Genomic DNA, 24080 nt, shown 5'->3' with positions numbered 1-24080 from the left:
AATTCTGTCAAGCCTTTCTGCCTCACGGATTCAATCCCCCTTGTCTGATTGTCCCTTGCTTTTTGGTTACTTCATTCAGTCCACCTCACTGGCACTTCTAGTCATTCTTTTACATTGGGTCATCATTCATGGAGCCCTGAACTTTGGAGAACCCTTTTTGTATTTTCCAACCAACACCCTGCCACCACTATCACCATATATCTACACATACATACACCCACACCCCCCCCCCAAACACATACCTTCCTCTATACATAATGAAGATCTGGAAGACCATGACCCATTAGACTGGTGTCAATTTCTCTCTGCTCTGGTGACTGTATTTTTTGAACTGCCTTTTGACTCTTGATAGAAAGAACCTCTCTGAAGATAAATAAATGTCCTGGAGAATGTGTACAGTATTTCTCTGGTGAAGACTTCCAGTCCTGTAATGGGCTCAGTAGCACTGTTGAACAAGAAGAGCATTGAAAGGAAAGTCAGGAAGCCCAGAGACAGACGTGGCCCTGCATTCACTTCATTCTGAGACTTTGGGCAAGTTACGTCTCTCTGAATCTCAGCTTTTCCAGTTTTAACATGAGCACTGTTAGGGTCGATGTTTATATCTTTTCAGATATTTTATTGAAGTGAAACTACACTATATATACAATAAAAACTATAGTAATGATAATTACCATTTCTTAATCTCTTCTAGGCACAGTACTAAGCACTTTGTGTAAATTATTTCACTTGAAACTTATAGACCCTCAGTTGGGTATTATTGTACTTACTCTTGTGTCTCTTCTGGCACTTTTAACTCCTTTTCACTGATTTTCTTTTTATTTGTAGAATTCACCATACTTGGCATAGTGTACATTTACCGGTTTACTTGTTTGTTGTTTTCTCCTACTCTCGAATATAAGCCCCATGAAAGCAGGACCTTTTGCATTTCATGTTCACTGCTATATGCCCTATGATTAAAACAATGCCTGGCATATAATAGACAATATTTTTTAATGGATTAATTGAATAAATCACCACTTTACAAATGAGGCTGAGGCCCAGAATAGTGAAATCACTTATCTGTATAGAAACTGCCTAGACAAGCTCCAATCCCATATCTGTGTGTCTCCAAAAATGATACTGTTAAGCACCACACTATTCTGTTTCCTTCCTATCTTTAATGACCACTTATAAAACTTTTCTAGACCTTCTCTGGATGATGTAAAGGAAAGAGAAGAAATGTTAGACATGATTCCTGGCTTGGTGATATTTTAGTATATATAGAGTCAAGATGCATATGGATACACCAATGGGAACACACACACATACACATTGATACAAGGAGGATTATTGAGCTTTAAACCTTGCAGTTCAGACAACATCTAGTGAGTAGTGTGAAAAGACTTCCCAGGGGAAGTGATATGTAAATTACCTTTATAAAAACTACTGCTGGATATATTATCCCTAGGCCTCACCTTACTTGGAAGATATTATTAACTCCCCCTTCCCCCCACTTTTTTTGGTTAAGGAAAACTGAGGTCTAAAGATTCCAAGGGACATACTCACAGTCACACAGTTAGTAAGTATCAGAAGGGAGATTTTCAATTCAAGTTGGTCTGTTTCCAGAGCCTGTGCCTTTCTTCTGCATTCCCTAGGGCTATATATGAGCTGAGCCAAGAAAAATGAGGTGGTAGAAGAGGAGAGGAGATGGAGATGAATAGTTGCTTTAATCCGGAGAGTTCACATTTTCTTTATCTTCAAACCCAGTGCTCCCTGGGATGATGGTATACATGTGGTAAGAGCACACATATTGTGGGTGAATAGCAGAGAAAACAACTCATATCTTATGAGGTCCAGTATCCAGAGGTCACTGTGACTCTGTGTGTACTTCCATTTCCATAGCGCACCTTCCTAGAAAAAGGTTGAAAGGGCATATTGGAGCAATTCAGTAGTGTGCAAACTTTAGTGAAGACCTTCTTGTATGCCTGTGCACCTTGTGTTTGACTGAGTTGGAAGACAGCAATGGTGCAAAGAGGAAATCCACACAGGTCTTATTCCAGAACACACATACACACACAAACCCACAAACACCACATATAAACATAGATGCACAGATACATATGGACACATATAAACATAAATGTAGGTATACATATGTGTATAAAATGGCCACGGGCATAAATATTAGCACATTGATGCAAAATACACAAAATATGCATGCAGAGATATACAGCACACAACACACATAAAACAGTCACACAGACACACAGATATACACAGACATGCACATGCACATAGACACACAAAAACAAACATTGAAACACAGATCCATACACCCAAGTAGAAAATAAGCAGACAATATATGCATATAAGCACATAAACACTCATTTAAACACACAGATACATACATATAAACTGTAACCCAAAGACACATAAGAGATAGGCAGATGTGTTTAAAAGCAAAATAACAATAGCAAGCCTCACATACTAAGGGGCAGGGGAATGGCAGAAGCTTATTTATACAATGGGAACACAGAGGTGGTGAAAAATCCCATGGACTGCAGTGGTCTAAGAAAGCTTCCCAGAGTGTGGGCTGGGACATGAGACTTAGTTAGCACTGGATAGACAAAGAGGATGGGAAGGGAATTCCAGGGAGGAAGGAGGGAGGGAGGGAGGAAAAGAGGGAAGGAGGGGGGAGGGAGGGAGAGAGAGAGAGAGAATAGAAGAAGGAGAAGGAGAAGGAGAAAAATGAGGAGGAGGAGGAGGAGGAGGAGGAGGAGGAGGAGGAGGAGGAGGAGGAGGAGGAGGAGGAGACAAAGAGGAGAGGAAACGCCAAAGCCCAGAGGCAGCAAGGGCGAAAAGAATCCTGGTGAAGAGGGAGAAAATCAATTAGACTTTAACTTGGTATATATATAAAAAGGTAGGGAAAAGCTTGTGCAAATTGTGGAGAGTATTAAAGACCATGCCAAGATTCCTAAATTTGACCTTATAGGCTTCCATGGGAACCATAGAAGGTTTTAAAGCGGAGCTGGGACATGCTACTGCTGAAAGTATTTTAGAGCCAAATTTGTTGGCAGCATACCAGTGGAATAGGGTGGGGAAATTGGAGGCAGGGGAATGGGAGATTAATCAGGCTATTGGCAGTATAATACAATGGAAAAAAACACTGAAATGGGCATTAGGAAACCTGGGTTCATCCCCTTTTCTGGACCTCAGTGTTCCCATCTGTACCCTAAAGATGTCACATTCACCCACAGATTTTTAATCTATGTTCTGGGGATCCTTAGGGATCCTTTAGGAGGAAATTGGGAGGGAACCATATTTGCAGATGGAATTTAGGGGGCAATGGGGAAAGGAAGGAGTAGGTGACTATTTCAACGATTGGGGTGCTGGAACCATCTTGAATCTCAAGAGCTGACTGTGCATACTTCTTTCCAAATTCACGTTTAGTAACATCATGTTGGTAGCTTGAAATTGGCAAATGCCATAAGCCAAGGCTTCTTTTTGTTGTTGTTGTTTTTCTTCAGAGATCTGGATTTTAAACATGAAACTACATACTACTGGTTTCAACAGTAACCAGAACAACTCTGATTTTATCTGCTAGATATACTGTATATAACATGTCAGGTGGTGATGAGAACCATGAAGTTAAAATGAAGCAGTGCTATGGGACAGAGGGTATAGTAGGCAGAATACTGGACCCCTCGAAATGTCCACATGCTATTTCCCAGAATGTGTGAATGTGTTAGTTTACATGGCAAAGGAGAATTATATTTTCAGAAGGAATTAAGGTTGCTAATCAATTAGCCTTAACATAGAGATTAGTTTGTATTAGATAGGTGGTGTCAATGTAATCACAAAGCTTCTTATAAGTGGAAGAGGGAGGCAGAAGAGTCAGAGTTAGAAAAAAACGTAACTATGATAAAAAGCACAGAGAGGTACAATTTTGCTGGCTTTGAAGATGGAAGAAAGGAGCCATGAGCCATGGAATTTGGGTGGCCTCTAGAAGCTGAGGAGGGCAGAAAATGGATTATCTCCCAGAGCCTCCAGAAAGGAATATAGCCTGCCGATATCTTGATTTTAGCTCAATAAGATCTGTGGCAGACTCCTGACCTCTAGCACTGCGAGATAGTAAATTTGTGTTGTTTTAAGCCACTAAATTTGTGATAATTTGTTATGGCAATTATATAAAACTAATATGAAGATTAATAAGGTGGCATGTACTCTCAGAGGAAGGCATAATTTGAACAGAGACTTGAATGAATTGAGGGAGCAGGCTTGGCAGATATCTGGCGAAAGATAATTCCAGGAACAGAGGACCACAAGTGGAAAAGTCCTGAGGAAAGAACATGCCTGGCAGAGTAAGTGAAGTGGGGAATTGGTAGAGGATATGATGGAAAAGGGGATGGTTAAAGGGTAATATATCATGTAGGGTCTTGTAGGTCATTTAAAGGATTTTTAGCTTTTACTCTGAGATAAGGAATCTGAACATGGGGATGGTATATACCAAAAAAATCTGAAAACATTTATACATAAAGACACGTGTGCTCCAATGTTCATTGCAGCTTTGTTTACGGTGGCCAAGACATGGAAACAACCAAAATGTCCTTCGATAGATGAATGGATAAAGAAGTTGTGGTATATATACACAATGGAATACTATTCGGCGGTAAGAAAAGATGATATAGGAACATTTGTGACAACATGGATGGATCTTGAGAGTGTAATGCTGAGCGAAATATGTCAGACAGAAAAAGCAGAGAACCATGTGATTTAACTGATATGTGGTATATGAACCAAAAACAACAAAAGAACAAGACAAACAAATGAGAAACAGAAATTCATAGACACAGACAATAGTTTAGTGGTTACCAGAGGGTAAGGGGGGTGGGGGGTGGGAGATGAGGGTAAGGGGGATCAAATATATGGTGATGGAAGGAGAACTGACTCTGGGTGGTGAACACACAATGGGATTTATAGATGATGTAATACAGAATTGTATACCTGAAATCTATGTAATTTTACTAACAATTGTCACCCCAATAAATTTAATTTAAAAAAAAAAGAAAGAATACACTGGCTTCTCTATGGTAGATGCTAGAGAGCCAAGAGTAGAAGCACGGAGACCAGTCTGGATGCTTTTGCAACAAATGGATAAATATAAGATGATGGCGATTAAATCAGAGTAGAAGAAGTAAATGCCAGAGACTGGGGGAAGAAGAGTGGCTAGGATTTGTCTATGTGTCAGAGTGAATCATGGCTAAATGAAGAGCACAGACACTGCTCATGTGGTAGATCTGGACAGCTTGGGCAACAATAAGGCCACAAATAGAACTCAAGAAATGTTGAAGGGGAGAGGCTGTTTTCAGCAAAAGATAATTTTGGACCAGCCACGTGGGAATAGAAATGATGGGGTTTCCGCGCTGGAATATCCTCCTAAGAGAATATGGTAGGACTGGAGCTTAGAAAAGAGCCATAGGAGCTTGTCATACCACTGAGGAGAGGAGAGAAAAAAGCAGAGAGCCCAGGGTGGAGAAGCGGAGTTTCTACAGGACACCCAACTCCCCCTTTTGCCATGAATTCCAGACCCATACTTAGAATAACAGAAAATAATAGCCTAGAGAACCTTTTGAGATTACCATGGGTCATACTTTGCTTCAGTTGTGCAAGGGGAAAAACTAGCCTTTGTTCAAGGCTGCACAGTGAAGGTCAGGGTCAGAAGCAGAACTCAGACAACTTTTAAATATGTTACTCTGCCACTCATGCTGCTACATCCTTTAATACTACATATTCTGCTCAATCACCCTCAAAAACGTATTTGGAAGAAGCCCCTTCTAGTCTAGGCAGAGTGGAGATGCTTTGTCCTACTGGGCCACGGTTTCTCTCTCTAAAATATAAAGCCAATATAATTGATCAGTCTACTGGAACAGCAAAGAACATAATTGAAAATCAAGACTGGATCCATTGGCTACATGAATATACACAGAATGGGAGACAAAACAAACAAACAACAACCACAACAAAAAACAAGTGTATGCCACCAGGTCTTGTTTTGACTGAAAAATAAAATAAAAAACAAAGTTTCTTGAGCTCTGGTTCTTAAGGTGATAGAAAAAAAGGAAGTGAGACAGTTGTGGTGACTGAGTGGGTGGATGTAATATACACATGCTGTCCAAAGTTCATGAGTTTCCTATTCCCAAACACTCTACCCACTGACTTGGAGAATTAAGCAAGAGGCACTGATATTCTAATACCTAAGAAGATCCCTGGCAGGCTGGGCCTGCCAGCCTGTTCCCTGGCCCCCTCCTGAATGGACTTTCAATTTAATTCCAATTGATTTAATGATTTAATCAAAAAGTTTTATTACTGACTTGTGTCAGGTTACTTAAAGGGACTGTCTCCTTTACTTAATCCTTATAATAACAAGGCTATGAGGAAGGCACTGATTTTATTCACACTTTACAGATCACAAGGGTATGGCTCAGGGAATGTAGATAACTTTCCTCAGGCTCCATAGCTAATTTAAAGCAGAGTAAGGAATTGAACCTATGCAGTCTGTACTAGAGTCCATGTTCTGACTACCACTATCCAATACTGCTTCTTGTACTATAGAGTCTCATCTCTATAATTCTGTGCCCAGCCCAGGGTCTGGTATGTGTTTAGGTTTAACCAAATTGAATGTGGAATGTGCTATAACTAGGAGTTTAAAATACTATAAAAACTACAGGACAATAAAGGATTAAACCCGCAAAGGGTCGGGAAAGGCATTGAGGAGGAGGTGATAGCATTTGAAATGGACTTTGAAGACTTGATAAGTCTTCTATAGGAAGAATTGGGACAAATGAGGGGTTTACTTCAAGCAGAAGTTCAGGATGAAGTAAGACCACATTTGTGTGGATGAATGACTTTCTCTTACATACCTCTAGCCTTGATTAATATGCTAGAGTTCAGCCTCCAGACATAAACAGATATTTTGCCTCAGGACAGTATTTGACTTTTGGTATACCCAAAGCTATGTAATTGCACACCATGTAGTAAAATGTCTACCTTATTAAGTAAGCATAAGTTTACATTTCTTCAGCACATACCATCTGGAGGACTTCAAGAAGGTGTCTGTGCCCATATTGGTAGGTAGAAACAAATAAGCAAGCATTTGAAGTTCATTTTTAAAAAGGCAATTTTATAGTCATAAAATAGATTAGTTGTTGCTTAGGGCTAGGAGATGGGGGGAATGATGAGTGATTGCTAATAGGTACAAGGTTTCTTTTGGGGGTTATGAAAATATTTTAAAATTGATTGTGGTGATAGTTGAACTACTCTGTGAATATACTAAAAATCATTCAATTGTACACTTTAAATAGGTATACTTTATGATCTGCAAATTTTATCTCAATAAAGCTGTTAAAAATTCATTACAGTTTTGGAAGAATTTTTAATGGCCTGGGGAAAGTTTTCAATACATTGGTAAGCAATAAAGTAGAATATGAAACTGCACATAAATCATTAACCCAATTAGGTTAAGATATGATGGACTTACCTATAGTGTTTAATTTTTTCCTATATTTTCCCCAATGATACTATGTTTTCTTTCTATAATTATATATGTGGAAAATAAGCATCAAATATTAATGCTTGTTTTTAATTAGTTAAAACAATTTTAAAATAAATTTTCTTTTGTACTTGTTGGTTTCATCATTTTACAGTTTTTCTACAATCAAAATTCATTATTTTAATAATCAGCAAAACTAAAGCATTTGAAAATACCACAAAATATTCATTGTATATTATAACATCTACAAATAAATAAAAATAATTTAACCAGTTAAAAAATGAACAATAATTAGGAGACAATTTGCACAAGAAATAATACCTTTAGCTAGTAAACACATGGGAATATGTTAAACTTCACTTATAATAGATGAAAGGTGAAAACAGTACATACTGCCCATTGTTGGTAGAGATGTGGGGAAATGGGCATGCTCCCACGGGAATGGCCAGAGTGTAGACTGGTGCCACCACTTTGGAAAGCAATTTGGCAATATCTATCAAGATAAACAGATTTACTGTGCTATTAAAGTTTTAGAATATATTCTACAGAAACATTTAGACAAGTGTACAATGAAATACAAACGAGGATGTTTGTTGCATCATTGATTATAATAGAGAGAAATTAGAAGCAACTTAAATGTCCATTAATGTGGAAGTGAATATATCCATTGACATGAACTGTAATTTAGAATTGTTTAAATAAATTATAGTTCATCAAAATAATGAAGAATATTATGAAGCTATTTTTTAAAATGGGTTGAAACTGGAAGAGGCAAAGCAAGAAGATAAAAAACTATTGCACTGTCCAGCACTTGAAAAGAAAGCTGGATTTTTAATTTGTTTTTAAAATGTTTAATGTTTTAATTTCAGACAGAATTATGCAGAATTCCAAATGTAGAAAATTATCAGTAATAAAAAGGTACATTACTTCAAAAAATGAGGGTAAATATATATGTATAGATACAGAAAGATGTCTACAACATATTCTGAATTGAATAAATCACATTTTAAAAGAAAATGTATAATATGAGCCCACTTTCTAAAAACAAACTAGATTGATATATACATAGTACAATCCTGTGCAGGACAAATGACAAACTGTAATCTGTGGGGTGAATTTATGGGTTACTTTCACTTTCTACTAAGGAGGAGGATTAAATTTTAATCATAGATCTGATACTTATTAAGGCATGGGACCCTATATAAGTTATTTCATTTCTCTAAGTTCATTTTTCATATGTAACAGAGAGCTAAAATTGTACATATTTCATAGGGCTATCTTGACAATAAAATGGAAAAGGCATGTAGTGCTCAATTAATATTAGTTATTCTGCTTTGTATTGTTCTAATTTTTTATAATTTTCATACATTGTTTCTGAAGTCATAAAAATGGTAAAGCAAAAAAATAGACAATCCACATTCAGATAATGGTTTCATGACTTTGTCAGAATAGCAAACAAGGTCAGCAGAAACTGTATAAAACCTCCCTATGGGGAGCAGAATATCTGGTAACCTGCAAAGGATCTCCCTTGAACGGGGAATGCTTTAGATCTGTGTTGTTAAAGATTACTGGGGTCCGGCCCGGTGGCTCAGGCAGTTAGAGCTCCATGCTCCTAACTCCGAAGGCTGCCAGTTCGATTCCCAGTGGCCATCGGCCAGTGGGCTCTCAACCACAAGGTTGCCAGTTCAATTCCTCAAGTCCCGTAAGGAATGGTGGGCTGTGCCCCCTGCAACTAGCAACGGCAACTGGACCTGGAGCTGAGCTGCGCCTTCCACAAGTAAGATTGAAAGGACAACAACTTGAAGCTGAACGGCGCCCTCCACAACTAAGATTGAAAGGACAACAACTTGACTTGGAAAAAAGTCCTGGAAGTACACACTGTTCCCCAATAAAGTCCTGTTCCCCTTCCCCAATAAAATCTTTAAAAAAAAAAAAAAGATTACTGGAAACTGAAGATTTTCACATGCATTATCCCAACTCTGTCAGTTATCATCATCACCCTATAGATGAAACAGAAGCTCTGAAGTTACTGGCTCAGGGTCATACATAATGAAACCAGGAATCTTACCCTGTTCTCTGTGACTCCAAGTTTATGCTCCTTCATGTTGCACAACACTGTCCAGATTAATTCAAGTGGAGAATGAACAAACTTTCTCTGGTGCATTCCTTTAGCTCTTTGCACAGCCATCACCTTTTACACACCTAAATTGTTTCATTACTTTAGGGACTAGAAAGCAGAAATGGAATGCCCTATGTTCTGTTCTGGGATATTTCTGGGACATAGCCAAGAGTAGCTATGTGTCCTATTAGATCATGGGCTTTCACTTACCACAGAGATTGAGAACACTTGAGCAAACCAAATTCTTCTATGGTATCTCACTGGTTTGGGGGCAAAACAGAAGTGGCAAAAGCTGACAAAGCCCAGCTGGAGGAGGGATATTGAAATGGACACAAATAATATTCCCTCATGAACATGACCAATATAAATGTCCTAAACTTAATTCTGCTCCTTTGCTTACACTCTCTTCTATCTTATCCTTAATCTGAGAGGTTCTAGGTACTCTTCCTTTCTCTTGTCTGCCCTCTTTCAGGTGCCTCATTATGCTGCTCTAACTTCTTTACCCTTGTAGTTAAATTTCTTTGTTGAGGTTCTATGTAGTTTATAGCTGGACTATTAAAAGCTTCTCCTCATGGACCCAGCTATCTCAGATTTATCTTTATATTTACACTACACACTGTGTTGACCATCTTTTCTCAGTCCTCAAAACTTCCAACTCTTCCTCCTTATCTGGCTTTATCATCCAAGTCCATAAATCTGGACTTAAATATCCCAGATATTCTAGAAGAGGGCAAGTAAGAGTGAGGAACACAAATATAACTTAGTTTTTATTTTTATTGTCTGCTAGAATGTGAGCTACATAGGTGATTTTATATATTATGTTTATTGATACGTTACAAGTGCCTAGAACAGTGCTTAGTAGCTATTGGGACCTCAGTAAACATTGGTTGAATGAATGAGGGAACATTCTAAGATCTTGTAGTTCATTCTCTCCCTTTCTAATGCTCAAAGAAGAATTAAACCTGCCCCTAATGCTTAGAGGTCATAAATTCTAAGAAGACTACAATTTTTCTCAAAAAATCTTTCTAGTTTCTAAAACTACTCACTGCTAGAATTTCTTCTTTTGTTCATGTATGCATTCATTCAGTAGCTGAGTGCCTACTATGTGCTTGACCCTGAGCTGGTGCCAGAAGTGCAAAAATGAGTACAAAATATTCCTGCTTTCAGGAAACCCAGAATCCAGAGTGGGACATAAACACAAAGCAACTAACTAGACTTCTAGGCTGCATATAATAAGCGCCATGTTTCACACACTAATTAGTCCAGAAGCAGAAAGGGGACAGATCAACTTTAATTCTGCCTTCTTTTTTTTTTTTTTTAAATGAAGTTTATTGGGGTGACAGCTGTTAGTAAAGTTACATAGGTTTCAGGTGTACAGTTCTGTAATACCTCATCTATATATCACATTGTGTGTTCACCACCCAGAGTCAGTTCTCCTTCCATCACCATATATTTGATCCCTTTTACCCTCTTACCCTCTGGTAACCCCTAAACTATTGTCTGTGTCTATGAGTTGTTTATGTTCTGTTTCACGTGTACAAAACAATGCAATAATTAGACATTTCACCCCTCACAAAGTGACAACCTCCCTCCCCCAATCTATTGCCCCGCTGACATCGTATGCATCTGTTACAATTCCATTGACTCTACTCCCTATGCTATACTCCATATCCCGTGACTATATATATTAAATTATAGTTGGCATAAAATATTATTCAACTTCAGCTTTAGGTGTACAGTGCAATGGTGAAGCATCTACACCATCCATGAAGTGGTCTCCCTTATAAGACAAGTGCCCATCTGACACCCTACAAAATCTTAACAACATTATTGATTATATTCCCCAAACCACCTTTCATATGCCCATGACAATATTGTAGTTACCAATTTATGCTGTCTAATTCCTTCCCCTTCCTCCACATCCCCAACCCCCTCCCTTCTAGCAACCATCAGTTTTTCCTCTATATCTCTGAGACTACTTCTGTTTACTTTGCTCATTTATTCAAATCTTTAGATTCCACATATAAGTGAGATCATATGGTATTTGTCTTTTCTGACTGACTTATTTCACTTAGCATAATGTTCTCTAGGTCCATCGATATCGTTGCAAATGGTAAGATTTCATTCTTCTTTATAGCCAAGTAATACTCCATTGTATAAATGTACCAGAGTTTCTTAATCCAGTTGTCTACTGATGGGCAATTCAGTTGTTTCCAAGTTTTGGTTATTGTAAATAGCGCTACAATAGACATAGGGTTGCATACACTTTTAAATTAGCATCTTGGATTTCTCTGGATTGATACCTGAGAGTGGAATTGCTGGGTCATAAGGTACCGTGTTTCCCCGGAAACAAGATCTAGCTGGACAATCAGCTCTAATGCATCTTTTGGAGCAAAAATTAATATAAGACCTGGTATTATATTATATTATATTATATTATATTATATTATATTATATTATATTATATTATATTATATTAAGATCCAGTCTTATAGTAAAAGAAGACCGAGTCTTATAGTAAAATAAGACTGGGTCTTATATTAACTTTTGCTCCAAAAGATGTGTTAGAGCTGATTGTCTGACTAGGTCTTATTTTCGGGGAAACACGGTAGTTCCATTTCCAGTTTTTTGAGATACCTCTATACTGATTTTCATAGTGGCTGCACCAATCTGCAATCCTACCAACAGTGCACCAGGGTTCCCTTTTCTCCACAACCTTGCCAGCACTTGTTGTTTGTTAATTTATTGATGATAGCCATTCTAACTGGAGTGAAGTGGTAGCTCATTGTGGTTTTCATTTGCATTTCTCTAATGATTAGTGAGGTTGAGCAGTTTTTCATGCCTTTTGGCCATCTGAATGTCCTCTTTAGAGAAATGTCTCTTCATGTCCTCTGCCCATTTTTTAATTGGGTTCCTTGATTTTTGGTGTTGAGCTGAATGAGTGTTTTATAAATTTTGGATATTAAGCCCTTATCAGATGTATCATTGACAATTATTTTCTCCCATTCAGTAGGCTGCCTTTTTGTTTTATTGATGGTTTCCTTTGCTGTGAAAAAACTTTTTAGTTTGATGTAATCCCACATGTTTATTTTTTCTCTTACTTCCCTGATTGTCAGGGAATCAGCTTGAGGGGATATATCAGTAAAAATCTTACTCCGGGTAATGTCTGTAAAGTTTCTTCCTATATTTTCTTCTAAGAATTTTATGGTTTCAGATCTTACATTTAAGTCTTTAATCCATTTTGAATTTGTTCTCATATATGGTGTAAGGAGGTGGTCCAGTTTCATTTTTTTGCATGTGTCAGTCCAGTATTCCCAGCATCATTTATTAAATAGACTATCTTTACCCCAATGTAAATTCTTGCTTTCATTGTCGTCTATGAGCTTTGGTTTCTTCATTTGTTTGTCTTGTTCATTTGTTGTTTTCATTTTTACATACCACATATCAGTGAAATTATATGGTTCTCGACTTTTTTGTCTGACTTATTTCACTTAGCATAATAATATCAAGATCCATCCATGTTGTCACAAATGGCACTATTTCATCTTTTCTTATGGAAGAATAGTATTCCATTGTGTATATATATATTGCATCTTCTTTATCCAATCATCTATTGAAGGACACTTTGGTTGTTTTCATGTCGTGGCCACCATAAAAAAAGCTGCAATGAACATTGGAGCACATATATCTTTACGGATAAACCAAAAACATAAAATGGAGAAAAGACAGCCTCTTCAATAAATGGTGCTGGGAGAATTGGAAAGCCACGTGCAAAAGAATGAAACTAGATTGCTATCTGTCACCGTGTACCAAAATTAACTTAAAATGGATCAAAAACCTAAATATCAGACCTGAAACAATAAACTGCATAGAAGTAAACATAGGTACTAAACTTATGGACCTTGGGTTCAAAGAAGATTTTACGAATTTGACTTCAAAGGCAAGGGAAGTAAAAGCTAAAATAAGTGATCGGGAGTATATCAAACTAGAAAGCTTCTGCACAGCAAAAGAAACCATCAACAAAGTAAAGAGGTAACCAGCCAAATGGGAGAAGATTTTTACAATTTTGTCTTCTAATATCACCTTTAGTATAACCTTTAAATCCCAATACAGGATATATTTCCTGTGACAGCCCTAAGCCCATTAAAGTATTAGCAGACAATAGTCAGGTGCTGTCTAGCTTAGCTTCCACGACTGCTAGCAAGGATGCCTCCTTCACATAATACTCCTTCTCCCAGCCTTTTGTTCTCTATAATACTATAATATATAACCCCAGTTCCATTAGCCTGCTTCACAGGTCAGGGTCTCATGACCCTGAGTACTTCCTGAGAGTCCTTATTAGGTTTTCTTCCTAATGACTATTCTAGTAAGCTGTGATACTCAACCTCATGACTGGGAAGTTGGGAAATTAAAGCACTCTCAGAGGGTGTGCCCACTGAGATGGAGAAATGCCCTTGATGACCTAATAGTGAAATTAACCCTCCACAGAGCATGGAACAACTAGGAATATGTAGCAATAGAGTGAAGTTGGGAGACACATAGCAGTTGAAAGAAACAACCAAGACAGATTTAAAAGGAGTCACCAGAACACCTAGAGCTGCAGAAGGCACTTCCTTGATAGGTTTGGTCACTGTCACCTAGATGTAGAGTGGTAATATTAAATTTATCACTACACTATTTTATAAGGCTGTTCCTGGCTGGCACTACTGAGGATGAATCATGGACAGGTATATGTAAAGTTCCACCTACCTGTAGTAAAAGTGGCTCAATGGAACTGTACTAGTGCTGCGACATGTGAGGGGATACCAACTGCCCAATAGTAGATGCTGCTTTCTTCAATATACCATACATGAACTACATAACATGAACACAGGTGTTACCCATTTCTACTTTAGAATCTATTCCAAGGAAGTCTCTCAGAGACTTGCAGTTAATGATACTTCTATCTGTTTGTTTCCATTTAATTGTTATAATCTCTCAAAGTGAGAGTTATACATTACTGAAATGAAAAAGAAAGCCATTTTCAAGAGCACTTATTTTTCCAAAGGCTTGATAAACATTTTGTATCTTTTAGGTACTAGGAAGAAACGTGTACTTCTCAAACTTATCTTGGGACACATATCTATTACGTGGCTGGTTGAGGGATCTTCAAGGATTGGTTTGATTACAATTAGTTCAGGATAAGTTCCTAACTTCATGGATCCAGGAAGTCACTATTATCAACTCTGGTGAATGGTGTCAAATTATTCAAATATATGAAGCAGTGTTTATCAGTCTTGATTATAGTTTAGAATCATCTGGAAGACTTTAAAAAGTCCCCAGGCCCAGATGTTACCTCAGACACATTAAATTGGAATCTTAAGGAATGGGTTCCAGATTTTACAAAGCTCCTCAACTGATTTCAATATGTAGCCAAGGTTGAGAACCACTGCATTAGAGTAATCACTGTGTAAATCCAAATGTCATTTGAGTTACTGTGATGACAGATATAACTAGCAAGATTTCCAGGGATTACCATTTCTTGTTTCTTCCCCCTTTTTAGTATGGGTACACATAAGAAATACTATCCTGGGACATCAACCTAAGTACTACCCTTGGTGAGTATGTCACCACAGTGTAGAGTCAGGGACTTAGCAGGCATGGGAGGGATTCTTATGATTTGGGAAAGTCCATAAATAGAACAAAGGGTAAGGGGAGATTGTGGAATTAAATAACAGGGAGAGTATGCCAAATACCCTTCCAGTTCAGTTGGCCCTAATATTACTATCACGTAATACTATCCTGTATGTAAAGGGATACAACTATATTAATCAATTCTTGGAAAGTTTCCTACTCTATTATTTCCTTCTGTAATTTGTTTCTTTATGGAAACCAATGTTATTTAAAATTTTATTTTAAGGAATTTATTTCCTAGTCAACTTTGTTGGAATATATATGTCATAACACAAGCAATAACTGTACTTATCATGCTAAGATAACAAACATTAGAATAGGAACCTTCAACAAACACATAGACCAATGGAATAGAATTGAGAACCCAGAAATAAAACCACATAAATATGGACAGATAATTTTTGACAAAGAAGCTAAAAACATACAATGGAGGAAAGACAGCCTCTTCAATAACTGGTGCTGGGAGAATTGGATAACCACATGCAAAAGAATGAAACTGGACTGCTATTTGTTACCATGTACCAAAATTAATTCAAAATGGATCAAAGACTTAAGCATAAGACCTGACACAATAAACTGCATAGAAGAAAACCTAGGTACTAAACTTATGGACCCCAACTGAGTTCAAAGAATATTTTATGAATTTGACTCCAAAGTCAATGGAAGTAAAAGCTAAAATAAACGAATGAGACTATAAACTTAAAAGCTTCTGCACAGCAAAAGAAACCATCGACTATAGATTCTACAGATTTCACACAAAGTGGTCATTAGAAATGTGAAATATTTTTTTATTTTTTTTCCTCTTTTCAGTCTAATATTGTTTTTTAATTAAAATTTATCGAGGTGACAATGGTTAGTAAAATTACATGGGTTTCAAGTGTACAATTCTGTAATATGTCATCTGTATATCACATTGTGTGTTCACCACCCAGCAAGTGTTGGATAGGCTATGGAGAAAAATGAACCCTCATACACTATTGGTGGGAATGTAGATTGGTGCAGCCACTATGGAAGGCAGTGTGGAAGTTCCTCAATAAATTAAGAACAGAATTACCATATGACCCAGCAATCCTTCTCCTGGGTATCTACCCCAAAAATCTGAAAACATTCATCCATAAAGATAAATGTGCTCCAGTGTTCATTGCAGCTTTATTTATGGTGGCCACGACATGGAAACAACTAAAATGCCCTTCGATAGATGATTGGATAAAGAAGATGTGGTATATATACACAATGGAATACAACTCTGCCATAAGAAAAGATGAAATAGTGCCATTTGTAACAACATGGATGGAAATTGAGATTATTATGCTAAGTAAAATAAGCCCCACAGAAAAAGTCGAGAATCATATAATTTCATTGATATGTGGAATATAAACCTGAAAGCAACAAAGGAACAAGACAAAGAAAGAAACCAAAACTCATAGACATAGACAATAGTTTAGTGGTTACCAGAGGGTAAGGGGGTTTGGAGGTGGTAGATAAGGGTAAAGGGGGTCCAATATATGGTGATGGAAAGAGAACTGACTCTGGGTGAAATCTGTTTTCAAAGTCACTTATTGGCTCCTCATCAAATAGTGAAAGCTGGGGACTTTCCACATATTGTACCATCTGCTTGTTTGTAGAACGACAGTGCTTTGCTATACATAATGTGGGAGAAGCAGTGGTAAAACAAAGTATAATTCATAAGGCATACTTCTAAATGCATCACAGCACAGGATTAGGGTTATTCTCTCACTTTTCTGAGTCATAGTCCTTAAACTGGCTATTGGAGGGGCATCTCACCCATGAACAACATACTTTCATATCTGTTCTTAGAAGCTAGTATCAGCCTTTCCTAATATATAAACTATTTCAATCTTCTTGATGCTTCTATAGGAGAAGAATAAAGATATTTCATGTAGTTACATCAACATTCATTAAAGAATAGCACTAACCACTAAAATATAGATCTCTGAAGGATGTACTGCCCATGAAATCTAAGTCAGACTGTGGAGGACTAGGTTCAGTAAACATCAAAAGGGTTACTTTCTAATAAACAACTTTGGATGTCATGTGCAAAACCCAAACTTATTACAGCACATCCCTTTGGTAATTTTTTTCATGATTTGTCTTAAAGTCAGAGACATTGTAATATACTCTCTCTTAAGCATACATAGTAGTTTTCAGGGCTATTTCATATATAATATTGCATTTGATATTCACAAGAACTTATGAAGCAAGAAAAGCAGTTATTATTACACTTAGTTTGCACAAGAGTAAACTTAGATTCAGAGTCATGTAGATAATAAGTGGTGGAGCTAGGACTAGTACATAAATCTTCTGATCCCTCTTCCAGTATGCTTTTATACCCTTTTTTTCCCCATTGGCTTCAAGTGGACTTACCTCTTCTTCAATTTTCATTAAACTTAGATTCCACAAAGAAAGAGAAAGCACTGGTATCTTTGTCAGCCAACTTTTAGAGATGAAGCTAGGTACTTTGGGAAAAACCTATCTCTTGATAAATTTAAAAAAAACTGAGGGAAGAATATTTCCATTTACTTTATTTTTAAAAGATTGTAGTTTCCTTTATTAACTGTCCTTTAGATAGGATGCAGAAAATCGACTGTGCAGCAAGAACCAACTGTGGGATGTAGGCCCAGTTGTCATGTAGCTTGAACTAATATTGACCAATATTTAACTGACAAGACAAAAGCAAACATAATAAATATTGGATTTGAACCTAAGTGATAAGACTCACCAAACATGCCTAAGTCTGTCCGGCAGAAAGAAAATAACACTTCTTTTAAATCATCTTAGTTAAGTATCATAGCAAGATCCAATTCATATCAGGGTTTAGTTCCATTACTTATTCATCAGTGACAGAAAAAAAAAAAAGTTCCATCTAGATCTTCTATACCTGGAGAAAACAATTATGGGAAAGTAGAGGATTTTATATTATTTTGATGTTTTTGTCTCAAAATAGCAACAACAATAATACCTTAGTAAGGTAAGAGAAAGAATCCTGTAAGTACAGTATTAAAGACTATTATCTGCCAGGAATTAAGTTTCCTTGCTATTCACAGGAAGATGAGGAAGAGCTTAATAAAGGCAATTTTAAAAAGGAGATGCCCTGCTCTTTTTGGTCCTCTTATAATTTCTATCATAATTATAGTCATTTACTACCGGCTTCCAGCAAAACGCATCATTTCTTTGGATAGCTTAAATTTGGTTACCTATCCAATATTTACACAGCAGTACATTTACTATTCAGACACTTAATCATGTCACAGTCTAAAATGCACAGATTCTTCCTTATCAAACGTGCTCCTTAAAATGTCACCCATGGTCTCAAACTTATGGTATAAAAGATGGAATGAATATCCTAGGGCATGAAGTAATGTTAAAGAAAACAAACACAAAAATGGTGAAAAAGCCATGTTAAGGATTCAAATATTTTTGAATCCCAGAATTAATATTATACTCAGTGTCAATTGTTATATATCATCCTCTTTTTTGTTGAATAACCCGCAGAAATGCAGTAAAGTTTCAAAAATGAATTGATAGGCTTACCTCACTGACACGATCAGGCTCATAAATCATTTTCTTCCTGGATAGCAAACACTTTTGCTCTATCAGATGGGTAATGTGGTAATGATAGTGATTAAAATGCATATATATATATATATATATATATATATATATATATATATATATATTTCTGACTGACAAAAAACTCCATTACATACTCTTCACAGTCCCCTTGGCCACAAAAAAGCAAGTACTCAAGAAAGTTTTGTTATTCAACATGGTAACTAGAGTAAAATTCCATTGAATTACATATTTTCCAGTGTGTGATAAGATATACATAGAACAAAATTCCTCGTTGTGTAATTTATAAATGAAGTAATTGCCAGGAAAAGTAACAGTTTACTTAAGAGAAGAATTTGTCAATTATTTTTGTCAGTAGCCATTTGCAAATGTGTGAACAAAGAATTTATACTTCACTATGCTGGTTCTTGATGTATCTTGTATATACAAGTACACCAAAGTAATAAAGTATTTAAAAAATTACTAATTTAGACTCAATTTTTTTGTAATTAGTCAATGTTAATGTAGAGGAGAAAAAGCTTGAGTAAGGCAGTGGGAGGATATAGATGGCATGCCTTAAGCCATCCTGCTTCATTCACTTAACTGAAAAGTTTTCCTGCTAACAAACTATTACCAGGGCAGTCTTCATTGGGATGAATGAAATACAAGTCCTTATAGCTGGGTGGTATACAAAAAGCAATATAGAGAAGTAAATAAATGGACTTTACATGTATTTCTGCAATGACATCCATATTGAGTAGTTTCAGTTTCACTTGTTATCAAAGTACGAAGTTCAGAACTGAATGGCTGAAAAGAAAAAAAAGAATTATAAACAAGGTCCTCTAAATAGAATAACTTAAATTATAAACTTGTAGTTACTATGGATTAAAAATGTTTTACACAACTGTGAAGGATAATGTGACAAGAAGAGAAACTTTGGATACATGAAAAACTATTACTAAAACATCACAATTCTACACGATAGCTACTTTAATATAGACTACTTTTAAGTTATTAGAGCAAATAAAAACACCACACGCCAAATAATAAGAAATAAATGGTGGTATCACTATGGGGAAGGGAGGCTATAATAGATTCTTTATTTTCCAGTTCACAAAAACAAAACATAAAGACCTTATACACTAAATTGGTGGAAAAGCTAAGGTTAGAATTAAAATATTTTTGAATCCCAGGCCTAATATTATTCTCAGGGTCAGCTGTCATATACCATCTTCTTTTTTTGTTGAATAACCCACAGGAATGCAGTAATGTCTCAAAAATGAACTAATGGGCTTACCTCACTGACACGATCAGAGTCATAATTCACTTTCTTCCTAAATAGCAATGACTTTTGCTTCACCAGGTTAGCTTCAATATATTGTATATGCGTCTCATCTCTTACATGATAAATGGAGGGGTGGGGAATTAATAAGCTCTGCTGCTAAGCAGGGTGGAAAAAAATGATAATCTAACTGCCGGGAGACACACAAACCTGAGACTAATACAAGATTCAATCTTTAAGAAAAACCCCAAACATCATAAATTTCACAGATTGTGGCAGGTCCTAGACCAAGAAACCACAAACCATATGGTATTTTTCAGTTACAGATATTTCACTTCCAGACAATAAAGCCTACTATTGTTCATAAGATTTAAGTATATAATTCATTGGTTATAATTCAGCCAGAGTGACCCTCTTCCAGGTAACATGCCAGAGTTTGTAACCTGAAGAGGCCCAAAAGGGAAGGATGGAAGAAAAAACACATTAGTTCTAGATAGGATCCTAGGAATTCTGAATAAGAAGTACTTTTTAACCCAAGAAAGCTCTTAGATGAAAGGATGTATATTTGTTCATGTGGTGACAGGTGAAGACAATAAATCACTTCACTGCCTCCATTAGAACAGAGTGAGGTGCAAGGCACTGCAACAATGTAGCTGCCTACGCCAAATTACCTCTAGGGTATTCCTACCTATAAAATTCTATACATGTGCAATTTAGGCTTTAAGATGGCTGTAGTTCCTCCCAGTGAACAGCATTCAATCTGAATAAAAGTTGCATATTTTGACTTTATTCTAGGGCACAGCTATTGACTTCATTTTATGGCAACTGTGATGCGGGAGACCCTGCTCGCTGCGCCATTTGTCATACAGGGCAGCCTGCAGGGTCTCTAGTCCTGCTCCCCACATAAGAATGCAGGATATGGCTAGGCCAAAAAGGAACACCCACGAAACCATAGGTAGGGGAGTCATACCACTATATTCTCTCTGGCGGCAGTGAGAGACACACACAGTAGTAGCCACACGATCGGCAGTCTACCATTCACTTCTCTGCCTGCCAACCAACAAACCAATCAACGCAGCCCGCAGTTACATCAGTAGCCAATTAGCTAACCGGTTACAGCTGATGGCCAACCAATCACAGCCGATGGCCATTCACTACCCCAGCCCCACATCCCCATGCGCCACCCAAGAGCCTAGAAACTGCTCTCTGGCACTCTGTCCCCACAGCAACATTCATTAGGAAAATCAGGTATTCTTAGGACCATTTGTGATATTACTGTCAACCACTACAATTTTAAAAATAAAATAAAATAAAAAAACATTACAATTTAACCTGATTTCAAGAGGCCCAGATGCCACTAGATTCTTATAACCCATAACATTCTCAAACTAGCAGAACTTGAACTCAGTTTTGGTGGCCAACTCAGGCATTTAGTGTTAAAGCAATCCAGAATAATTATCAACTGACGGAGTTGCTATGATCAGTTAAGGTTCTGAGGAGCTCCAGTGCCCTGAAGGTTGAAGATTATTTCATTGTCTAGATTAGTTCCTTTTGGCACAAGTCCAAGGGTATGGTCTACAGTGAACTTTAGGATCAGGCTGAGAAATCTCACAGAGCCCCTTTTGGGTGTGTTTCTCAGAAAACTATTTCTGTAAAAAGATCTATCAAGGCCCACATCTCACCTTTTACTCCTTGGGGTTGGGCAATAAAGGAGGATCAGTAGCCGGGAACAGAATAAATATAAAAATGATAAAGCATGTAAACAGAAAAATGTAAGTACTGCTGATGAAGGTGAAACTTAAGCAGACACCCCTCCTCCACATGCCACTCAGGGTTTTCATGGGCAGAGATTTGCTGATGATAGTGCCTTTGTGGCTCCAACTTAGTAGGATTTCTGCTGAAGCACACACAACCTCCTAGTTTCAGGAAATGAAGACATCTTTTTTCCCCCTACAGTTCTATGCCAAGCAGGAAGTTTCACACTACTTAAAGAAATAATTTTAAATATAAGATGAAGGGTGGATTCACATTACCGATGTTTGGCTCTCGTTTTCAGAAGAACACAGGGGGTGAGGGAAAAGCAAAGAGAAAATCTGTGGTATTATGGGAAACAATGATAATGTTTGGGAGTGGAGATGCAAGGTAAATGTTTCCTTAATCACAGCTCGCTACTCTCACCATAATATTACCCTTTGCGCTAACAGGTAATTTTCTAACCCTAGAAGAATACATGTCTGGCAATCAACATCCATATTTCCTCAGAAACACAAGTCATCCATTGGAGCTAAGTCCTGGTATAAGTTGTTGACCATAATTTAGTTTTTCCCTAAACAGAAAAACCTGATTGGTAAGGGTTTCAAAGTGAGTGAAGATTCAATATTCAACTGTACAAACATAAGTATAGCAGAAAATTTTGCTACTTTACAGTTAGATTTGGGAGTCACTAGTTATATACTTCGATTTTCAAGTCCCGCTCACCGTTCTAAATAATTATCTTGGACTTTCCAGAAAGGAAAGGGAAAGAGTGGGCAGAAGTAATCCTAAAAGACCAAAACTTATTGCTGATACAGATTCACCTTTTTTCATCCCTATCCAAAGTAATTTTAAGACTACAAAAAATGGAAAAAAAGAGAACAGATCAAAATGGCAGTGTGAGGTCAGCCTCTGTAAATCTCCCCTGGAATTTACAACTAATCGAACAACTCTCACTCCACAAAGGACTCCATGCACACCAGACAGGTAAGACGAAGTGGCTCACTACTGAATTCACCTAAAGGTGGCCGAATCGCGACAGTGGGGGAGAAGGGAAGGGAGAAGTGCACAGACGGGGCCACGTGGGCAGAGGACAAAGACCTACCTCAGTGCTCTGAGATCGCTGTATCCTGGAACTACCACAACTGCGGGAGAGGGAAGAACTCAGACTGCTAGGGCTCCGTTTATAGCCCACAGGGCTGAGGGGACAGCACATTACATGGCTGAACCGAACACTCACAGCAGAGACCTCCAAGCAAAGACTGAGGGAAGAAGGCTGAAAACGGTGGTTTAAGCCCTCACTGCCGAGTAGAGAACAGAAGCCTTAGGTACTGAGAATAGCCACCCCATCCCCACCCTCCCAGAGCTTGCCCTGCCCCCAGCTGCCGGGTGCTAGAAGTGGAACAGTAGCAGAGTCAGATCAAAAGAACGGAATATTTGCTGTTCTGAGAACTGTGGAACGCAGACACAGATTTGCAGCCCAACTAGTCCGGCAAAGGGGAGAGAGCTCTGGAAGCAGGACCAGCTGTGGTGGTGGTCGCTGCCATTGCTCTGGGCCACCTCTCACAACTCACCCTGCCCGTGGCCTGACATATCTATGCGGATCCCTGCAGGAGTCAAGAGAACTGCTGAAACACACGGGCTCTGAATCTTGTGCAGGAAGAGCTTTGGAACTTCAAAAACTCTCAGCATACCCACAGGGACACTGCACCCTGTGACTTAGGTCAACTATTAACAGAGGAGACGCCCATCTGCCAGGGAATTCCCCCATTGTGTGAAAAGCTGGAATAGTGCAGAGAAAACATAGCACTACAGTGCGTGAGAGAAAAAAAGGCTGCAGTGGGAGAGAAAACAAAACATTCTACCAACAAGTACTGGAAAACAAAAGAAAGACCTCTTCCTATCAACTTGTTGCAGAAGCCACTCCTGTAGATGTCTTGGAAGAGAAATAATAAATCATTAATTGCCATGAATAACCAAGGCAACAAGACAGCTAAGAAAGGAAGTGAAAAGTCTCCAGAAAATGAACTTAAAGATATGAAAATATGTGACTTAAGTGACAGAAAACTCAAGATTGCAGTTCTGAAAAAATTCAATGAGATGAAAGAAAACACAGAAAGGCAGTTAAATGAACTCAGAAACTCAATCAAAGAACA

The 24080-nt window shown here is 37.6% G+C and overlaps 1 long non-coding RNA gene across 1 annotated transcript; it reads right to left on the bottom strand.

The window, feature by feature from the left end:
- Positions 1–272: 272 nt before the first annotated feature.
- On the bottom strand, positions 273–23214 carry LOC141569727 (uncharacterized). The gene is made up of 6 exons (XR_012493485.2): positions 23030–23214; positions 19619–19697; positions 18061–18219; positions 7922–8021; positions 1546–1890; positions 273–445 (listed from the first exon to the last, which is right to left on the bottom strand). It is a non-coding gene; the product is annotated as an uncharacterized LOC141569727 (long non-coding RNA).
- Between the last annotated feature and the right edge of the window lie 866 nt (positions 23215–24080).

This window comes from Rhinolophus sinicus, chromosome 18 (assembly GCF_057876585.1).
Source record: "Rhinolophus sinicus isolate RSI-liver-muscle chromosome 18, RSI-T2T, whole genome shotgun sequence".
NCBI lineage: Eukaryota > Metazoa > Chordata > Mammalia > Chiroptera > Rhinolophidae > Rhinolophus > Rhinolophus sinicus.
Note: the sequence above shows the minus strand (reverse complement) of the source record. Positions and strands in the feature narration are given on the sequence as shown.